This window comes from Microtus pennsylvanicus, chromosome 1 (assembly GCF_037038515.1).
Source record: "Microtus pennsylvanicus isolate mMicPen1 chromosome 1, mMicPen1.hap1, whole genome shotgun sequence".
Classification (NCBI taxonomy): domain Eukaryota; kingdom Metazoa; phylum Chordata; class Mammalia; order Rodentia; family Cricetidae; genus Microtus; species Microtus pennsylvanicus.
Window position 1 is genome coordinate 180,507,987 of NC_134579.1, and position 9,894 is coordinate 180,517,880.

General features: G+C 35.3%; 1 pseudogene; it reads right to left on the minus strand.

The window, feature by feature from the left end:
• Positions 1-679: 679 nt before the first annotated feature.
• LOC142842532 (large ribosomal subunit protein eL21 pseudogene) lies at positions 680-1,229 on the minus strand (annotated as a pseudogene).
• Positions 1,230-9,894: the final 8,665 nt, after the last annotated feature.

The following is a 9,894-nucleotide window of genomic DNA, read 5'->3' on the forward strand; positions in this document are numbered from 1 at the left end:
TAAAGGCTTCCACTCTCTGCTTCCGGTCACCGCTGTTGGCCATTATGGACTCTAACCTGCTGAAACTGTAAGCCCCAAACAAACCATTTCTTCTAAAAGCTGCCTTGGCCATGGTGTCTTATCACAGCAATAAAAGGTAGATAAGATAGGAAGACTTTCCCTTTTCAGGTTAGCTGATCTGTGTTTCATTACCCTGAGATTCTCCTATCTCCAAAATAATTTCTTAACTATGCACTGTAGATTATACAGTTACTTTCCAATATTTATTTCTTAATTTACACATTATTTCATCTTCTCTGTTTATTTCTTCTACTTATTCTGTGTGAGAAGATTTCACTTGGTTACATTTTCCATATTACTGTGTTTAAGTCTTTAAAACATTGTGTGGGGTGGAAATGTGTATGTGAGTGTATGTCTGGGTATCTGCAAAGACAAGAGGAAAATGTCACATCTCATGGACCGGAACTTACAGGTGGTAGTGAACCCCTGACATGACACAGACATGCCATGAGCTGAACTCTTGTCCCCTGTAACAGAACACTAAGGGCTCTGAACCAATGAGCAATCTTCAGGTCTGTTTGACATTTTTGAGGCTGTTTGAGAAATCCACTTGTTTTCAAGCTTAGTTCTCCAGACAAAAAAAGCATAAGTGAACTATTCAATCTTACTCATCTATACCTTTTTTTTTTTTAAGAAAAAACCTTTAGAGTCCAGGTCTTTTATTTCTTTTTGTACATCAGGCCATGAATTCGTAGGGAATAAGCTCCAGCAGCTCAGGCTCCTTCCTGTTAGTCCTCACGAAGTGTGCTTCTCTCGGTGGAGCAGGCTGGCGCTTCAGCTGAACCCAGGTTCAAAGCCCTTCTCTTTGGCTTCCTTTTTCTTCTGGTCGTTCTCCTTCACCCTCTTCAGGAAGCTGTATCTGCTCTTCGAGTGCTTGATATGTTCAACTCAATCCGCACATTAATTCTCTTCGCAAGAATCTTGCCCTTAACTTGCTTGTTTACAATGATGCCCACAGCATGCTCGGTGATATTGTAGACTCTTCCAGCTTTGCCATGGTAACATTTATGGGGCATTCCTTTTTGAACAGTGCCCATTCCCTTGATGTCTACAATATTGCCCTTCTTGTAGATTCGCATATACGTGGCCAAAGGAACAACTCCATGTTTCCTAAAGGGCCTAGAGAACATATAGCGAGTGCCCCTCTTCTTTCCCTTTGTGTTTGTCATTTTGGAGAGTTACTGGCAGCCGGAAGGAAGGGGGCGGGGCCGCGCGCTCCACCTATAACCTTTTTGAGTGTCATCTTTGGGAGTGTTTAATTCAGAAAATACGTATGCATGGAAACATCAGATTGATGGGCCTGGAGAGATGACTCAGTGGTTAAAAGGTCATTCTGCTTTTTTATTTCCCTCATTAATTTTCATTTAAAAAGTTACATTTCAGTGAGAAAAGAGAAACTATGATAGAAAAATGATATTGGAAAGAGTTGAAGATATTTGACGTAATAAGCAGTTCATTTTTATTAAATATTGTAGAAAATCATCTGCAATCTACCTTTAATGAGCATTCATTTATTTGGTATTTGTAAATAAAATAAAGTTGAAAAATCACCAATGGAATAATTTTTCTAATAAGTTTGCTCTGCGTATATAGATAATTATCTAGATAATTTCCTTCTTTCTAAAATTACTTAGTAGCTTGATCACTGTTAAAGATTGTAAAACAAAGGAAAATGTCAAGTCTCTTCAAAAGCTAAGTATGATTAGGCCCCTTGCTAATCAGTTGAAATATAGAGCATCAAAATAGAAGGAGGCAAAAGGTAAAACACAAAACTCCACGCATTTTATGAAATCCAATGTCTAGTGCCTATAAAATTTTACTGGCATCTGGAGTTTAATTCATAAATACCTATGCAAGACACTGTACACTGGCAGTCAACATCTGGTATTTCTCTTATGGGGGAACCAAGTTCGGTCTCCAGCTTTGGTTAATGTGCTCACATCTGCCTGTAACTCCTGCTCCATGGGCATCTGAAGCTTCTGATCTCCCCAAGTTTCTGTAGCCACCTGCACATACTCAGCCAGACACATATAATTTAAAATAAAATAAATCTGTAAGAATTTTAAAATGACTACTATTGATATGTATAACATATATGTGCTAACAGAATAATAAAATATAAGCTAAAATGCGAGTTTTGGTGGAAAATACATTTGATGACTATATTGAGTATTTGGGTTGCATGAACATTATTGCTGTAGTGGAGGGCATAATTTATTTTTCTTTAGAAATGAAAATCTCCTTGTGTCCCTTTGATGTAACTAAAGATAAAAGCACTGTGAAACAAAGGGAAATGAAGTAGAGGTTGCTGTCCATAAAGACTGAGCTTCCTTCCTCTAAAACTAAGGAAAACACAGAGAGTAAACAATGTAACTTATCCACAACCATTAGAGTTGAAATGCCGTAGGTAATAAGAAGCAACATCGAATACCTGAACTGAATTTGGAAAACAACTGAGATCCAGAAACCACAGTTTTATTTAACTTGAGTGATATGCTGATGTATACACTCAGGTTTATGCATACTTCTTACTGCACAATTCAAACCCAACAAATTTCTGTTAGTTCCATGTATTTTCAGAGAGTCATGAATCATTAAATGAACATGTTTATATTATAAACAATGAATACACAAAATGATTATAAGCAAAAAGACAACAAAGAGTATCCTAGGATTGACTAAATTCTTTATTACACCAGTGGGTCTATGCCCAAATCTCTTGTGTTAGGAATTGCTGAAAATTGTTAAGGTTTATTCAAAAGTCCCAAAGAGCAGCACTGGTTCACTAACACTGACTCATCTTCTGAAACAAACTTTCTGTAATATCTGCAGATGCATTTTGTTATTAAGGTTGATTCATACACATGGGTAAAGAAGCAGGAAAGGAGTTAAGATGGCTACAGCTTCCTGACATGAGTCTTCACAGTTTTGAGCTGTTGTGATAGATTTATTTTTAGTGGAAATCTGAATAGCTAAAAGTGCCACTTAAATCTTCTTTCAGAATTTTATTTCTACAAATAAATTATTATAATTTAATACTGAAAGATGAGTGAGCAGGGTGCTAGAGAGTGGAAACGGGTACGCATTAGGAGTTGACACCTCACCCTTCTTTTCAAGGAGGTCACAAAGATCTGAAAACAAAATTTGCATGAAACCAGTTTAAAAATATAGAAATGAAAGAGTAGTGTTCAATTATTCCTGTCTAGTTTGTCAGTGTATCATAGGCCACAAGTCATTACAGAAAAGATGAGTATTTTATTTTTCTCCTAGGTAATTTTTCAGTGTATAGTCATGTCCAAAATCACAATTTTACCATAGATAACTAAAATCTGATGCAAGTGTAATTAAACTACTTGCTGCATATAAATTAAATTAAGTGAATACTGGTACTATGCTTATAGTCAATTAATACACTAATAATATACATCTATTTCAGTCTCCTTCGCCACAAGCTAAGTAAAAACCCCTGAAAAATCTCCAAACAAAAATATATAAAAATAAAAAAATCAACATTTAAAAATCTTTGCCATTACTTTGATTTATTGCTGACACCATTAAAATTTCTTTCTTTATAAGAGATGTCTATTTACTTATTTAATAATCAATATCATGATATCTCTAGTAACACCAAAAGAAAAACAAGCATTGACATGTTCTGAAATGAGTCTGACACAAAACTAAAGAACAATGCTATCCAAGATTAATGGTACAGTCTTTAGTGTTTTATACTTTAGGTGAGATAAAATTAAAAACCTCTTATTTTTATTAAGCACATTCTAGTGAAAGGAAAACAAATGAGGTTGAAATCCAATAACTCTCGTGAAGAACAAAATAGCATAAAGACTGTGCCCACAATAATGTTTCTGAGTGTCACATTCCAATAAATGTGAAGTAAACACATAACTGATGACAGATCAGTCACCAAAACAGTCCTTTGTTCCAACAATACACCAATTAAATATTTTCTTTATAATACTTGATAGCTAACATGATGTGGACTGTTACAGGTAAGAATCCCTTCTCTGTAGTCTGGAGTCCGAGAGATCCTCTATAACTTCACAAACAAACAAGGAAAAGTTTATCTGGAATCTTAGGCTAAGAATCTATTTAGTTAGATGGAACTACTAAAATAAAATAACAAATATTCCTTGTACAAAACCCAGAAATGAATTTCTCATAATTCTAGAAGCTAGAAGTCAAAGTTGGTATGCCTATAGGTTCAATCCCTTTTGAGGGATGCGATCTCAATCTCATCCCTCTGGTTGTCTTAGATAGGGTTTCTATTGCTGTGAAGAGATACCATGATCAGGGCAACTTTTATAAAGACTGACTTTTCATTAGGACTGGCTTACAGTTTCAGAGGTTTAGTCTATTATGTCATAACTGGAATCATGGAAGAGTACAGGCAGTCATGGTGCTGGAGAATGAGCTGAGATTTCTACATCCTGATCCAGGAAGTGAATAAGTCACATTTAGTTTAACAATGCCACACCTACTCCAACAAAGCCACATCTCCTAATAGTGCCACTCCCTATGAGCCTTTGGTGGCTAATTATATTCCGGTTATTACACTGGTATAGACTACAGGGTATAGACTAGAGTCTTTTTGTGAATTGCCGCTTAGCTCTTAAAGCCTGTGATCCCTGCCACAAGGTTCTTTCTTTCCACTAAGATGGACCATCTCAAATACATGTGTTGAGTTATAGTTCTGACCACAGTCTTTGGCACTCAATATCTCATATTTACTTGGCTTTGATTCTATTCTCACTTCCCCATAGTTTAAGAAGTTAAGATCTATCCACATCTCCATCCTGAATCCATGTATGTGTGATTAAATGCTATATAAACGCTGCATAAAGTTTCAGAAAATGCTGGCTTTATCACATTACAAAATCAAATCTTGGCAAAAGTAATTTATTATTTGCAGTTCTATGGTTAGCTATATCTAAATATTTGTATAACATAATAAGAATAATACTAACATTCTATATGTATAACAAAAGGAGATAAAAATTTAAATGAAGAAGCTTGCCTAGTAGCAATATTTGTAAGTAGTGAATCAAGCAAGGCAAGAATGGAGACTTAGACATAGAGAAAGGACCAAAGCAACCCAACTTCCCTCTATTTACAGTGGAGAAAGCCTAATAATATGTATATGTGGGGAGGTTGTACATACTCTTTATTGCTTACATTTTATTTTTAAGCTGTGTTATTTTCAAGGCTTTCTAAAAGGGAATTTTACTGGGTATGTTTCCAAGTTTTATTTCAAACTACATGTTACAAATTACTTCCTGGTCAAAAATTTTTATGTTGAAACCCTGACCTCAGTATTTAATAGCAAGATTTTATTCATAATAAAAGATCCTTTATAAAAATAACTATGGTTGACTGGGGTCATAAGTAAAAGGATCTAAACTCATCAGAATGGTGGCATAAGGAATTAGGAATGATATAACCAAGATGAATATGCAAGAGAACAATAAGAAGGCTTTCTTCTGAACCTCAAAGAGATATTTAAGGAGACTCTTTATCTGCTAGGAGTCTTATCTTAGATATCTAGATATTAGCATTCTGACAAAAAAATTATCATGATTTAAGCCATCCAGTCTTACTGTTTAATTTTTACAGTAGCCTCATCAATCTACACCACTCAAAATCTATTTTAAAATTAAAAAGAATAATATTTATGAACTGGTAAAATATTTCAGTCAGCAAAGTAGTTCCTGAGCAAGCTTTGGGAGCTGGGTCTGATCCTTGTAACAACTCACATAAAATTTTTTGTGGGGTGATGGATTCCTGTGTCCTCCGTACTGTGAAGGTATAGACAGGCAGATACCTAGAGTTGCTGGTCAGCCAGATTCACCTATCTGATGAACTTTAGACTAATGAGAAAAGTGACGGTATAAAAATAAGGAAGACTTATTGGAATCACACCCAAGGGTGTCCTCTGGCTTCTAAATCCATGCTCACATGTGTGCAGGTACACACATGTGAACATATACAAACATAAAGAAAACCATGCTTCCAAATACATATCTAAGTATGTGTGGTTGTCAGTAGTTCTCCCCTGTGCCAAAATTTCTTCAGATGAACCAAACGCGAGAGAAGATTAAGTTTAACTCATGGTTTAAATTGTTTCAGTTAGTTTATGGTCACTTGTCCCCGATGGTGTTAGTGCAGTGGAGAGGCAGTCCATACTTTGGAAACATGCAACAGAGAACTGCAACTTACCTAGTGACATGTAGGAAACCAAGGCAGAAATAAGATAAGGTCTGGGTCTTGATAGCATGACAAGTGCATTAAACTAACTGCCTGATTTCCACCCGTTAGTCTCCATGTCCCCAGGATTCCTTCACCTGCCAGTAGCATCAGGATTTAGTGTACACGTTCAGAGAGTATATTAATATCCAGTACAAAATATCACTGATTTCCTCCAATTTTCTGAAGTCATCTCTTAAGGAAGAAGAAAATCAGCTAAGCCATTTTCTAGTCGCATGTTTCTTTTTCACATCCTGTGATTCAAGTGTCTCATGCATGTTTGGGAGTGGTTTGGCCTATGAGCTAAGTTTCCTTTTGTAGAGCTTAGTGATTCTACAGTAAGCACTTCAGATCCTGCTCCTTTCTAAAGCAATTCTTGATAACAACTCATTTTGCTCGATTTCTATAAACTCACCCCCTTTTGGGCAGTTGTCAAAGAAACATCTAAATTGCGATAGCACACAGTTATCATATAACAGGTTTTCTTGCAAGTTTTGAGTATGATCAGAAAAAGGGTAGATTTAAAAGGTGTTGGTGGCATTCATTTCTTTCTAACTTGGCATCCTGGACATTCGTAAGAGTGAGTCTGTGACGTTTTTTATTATAATGAAGATTCTGGTTTGTGAAGCACTAATATCAAAAGGGTTTGAAGAGTTCCTCAAAGCCACAGCCTTTTAATCAGGTATAATTAGGAGAAGGTTATTGTTCTACCTACTGTTGTTTGAGCCCAAGGACCCAACAGGATGAACACAGTCTTGTAAAGTTCTGTTTGATGACACCGTCGCCCTCCATTACAATGGATAACAGCTAATTGGAATTATGGCAGGATATTATAGGATAGGCCTTAGGACCTTCTTGACTCTGAAAAAAAAATCTCTAAAAAAAAGATGTTTGTTCTTTTTTCTTCTAACACCTATATCTTGGATATTAAGACATGGATTTAGATTCATTAGTCCAAAACGACCTTAAATCTATGATACCATAGCCAATATCATATATTTATCTACAAACAAAGAAACAAATTGACCCCTCTTGATTTAGATATTATCTTTTTACATAACTTGTGATTGCCACAGATAATTGTCATCTTGTTTTCCTTGAGTCACAACAATGTTTTTTTCTTGTGTCTTAAAAAGACCATCACGTTCTTGGTTTCGTAGTTCTCAGTCTTTCTACCCCCGAGTTGTCTTTCCCTGCTCTGCTTTTTAGTCAGCCTTTATGGACCCACAGTTCTTACTTTGGCACTTCATAGGCAATGATCTGTAATAAAATAGTTTCTCTCTTACCATTTTATACATATTGTGTAATTGCTTCATATTATGCATAGATATTCTCTCCATATCTCAGAAGGCTAAAGAAAAAATACAAAAACTAAACAAAGACACCCTGATTATTGTGAAATCATCAGTCTCCAGTGGCGGGGTTAAGGGTCTTTATAAGATTAAGCCTTACTAGAAGAATGAATTAACATAAGATCATTGCCTAAAATTCTGATTGCTAATAAATATAATTTATAACCCAAGAAATTTGTTCCCAAGGTGACTTTAAAAATTTAGGAGATATGCATTGATAGTTGCTTAGATATATAGATAAATATGGTACAGTAGCTATTTGGGAGGATAGCATTATCAGTTAAAGTCACCCAAATAGGTTAAAATTTATAGTTCTCTAATTGAGAGTACAGAATGAACTACCAGCTAGCTCTCTTGTTCAATCAGGTTTACTTTGGGGAAGTTAAGTTAACCTGCCTAACCAATCAAATATTAGTCATTGTGAAGCAAGTATTTAGGTACAAATGAGAGTTCCTACAGAGGGGAGAGGAAGGACCCAGGCCTTACCTCTTCTGGCCTGACAAGCGTTCCTCTTCTTTAGTTAAGTAGTAATAAGATGTGTTTGCTAACTCAATTTAAGCAAGACACTTATTGTTTTGTTATCAGTGTAAGAGTCTCTACCCACCACTTTGTTAAATTGAACTAAATGAAAAAAAAAAGGGTGTTTTTAAGAGACAGCTACAGAGGCAATAAATTGTAAGAGTGCAGAAAATTACCTGGTAATTAAAGTATTTTCGTGCCAAAAACATCAGTAGGTGGGCAGCTTCGTGGAGAGCCTTGTTATAAAGGGCAGATGTAAAATCCTTGTTAAAAGGAAAAGAAACTTAAAGGGGAAGTGAGGAAACCAAGATGGGGGGAGTTGAATGAGACTGCCTTAATTTTTTGAGGAAAGCTTTGAGTATTTTTTCTTCCCAGGAACCCATATAATAGAATAGGTGATGGCTGCGGAAAGAATACCATGATAATTGTAAAGTGGGCTCAAGGAAGGGATTAATTAAAGTCAAAGAAGTTATTTTTTCCTAAGATTTGTAAAATTTATATTGCATAATAGGCTTATTTAGATATGAGATCCGGGATGTCTACATGGAAATATACATGTGGGAACCTGTCCATTTTCGTGTTTAATAAATGGGAATATCCACAGGATAAAATGTGTTATTGAATTTAGAAAGGGCTCTTAAAAGGAATGACTTTGTTCAATGTTAATGCTGAAGATCTCCGAGAAACAAATAATGAGGGGAGCAGGATTCTCAGGACAAAACCCCTTGATTTCTGTCTTCTTTCTGAGTTAATACTAGTCTCCCATTAATTCTGAATTTCATAAGAAAGAAAAACAGTTCCATAATTTTGACTGAAATTTGAAGCAAACTTTAACCAAACACTGACCAGAATGGACTCTGGTCAGGTCCACTCTGTGATCCCAGCAAGTTTTGCAGGAAATTTAAAAAAAAAGCAAAACCCATAATTTATTACATTTCTCATTATCCAATCAGGGGCAAACATACATGCTGACACATTTCCTGCCTACTTGTGATCAAACACATCTTGTGTGTTGGTTCAAACAAGCTTGTTTATGGGAGCAAACGTGACTTGCTATTACAGAATAACTTTGGCTCTCTCCTTCCGTGTTTATGTGTATGTACTTGTGTGTGTGCATGTATGCACATGCCTGTGCACACATGCATGTTTCACAGTGCTTAGAACTATGTTTCACTATGTGAGCTATGTGGAGACACTAACTAAATGTATTCCAGAAATGTCTGCACCAAGTTGCACTTGCTTCTTCATTCTGGTGATTTCAATTTGGGGTCACATTTATAGAAAAACAAAATAAAACAGACATACTAACAAAAATCATTCTTTTGTTTTTCCCTGGGAACTTTCTGTTTAGTGAGAAACCCTAAAAATATGTACTATAACTTAACTTATATCTGAGTTAAAATGTAGTCAGTCCTGAAAAAATTCACTAATTAGATATATTTAAATAAAAATTATGTTCAAATCAGTTATTTTAACTACATTATACATTAAATGATGCAAAAGCAATTATATACTTCTTTATTATTATAGCTGTTGTAAATGCTTGATAATTAGACTAGGCCCATTAAGTAAAAATATTTATAATGGAAAATAATTACTTTTCAGGATATAGGTAGGCAGTTATAGTCAAATAGCTTTATTCCTAAATTTTTGTTCTTATCCTATGAAACACATTTTAATATGTTTTCATTCTTGTTCTACCCTC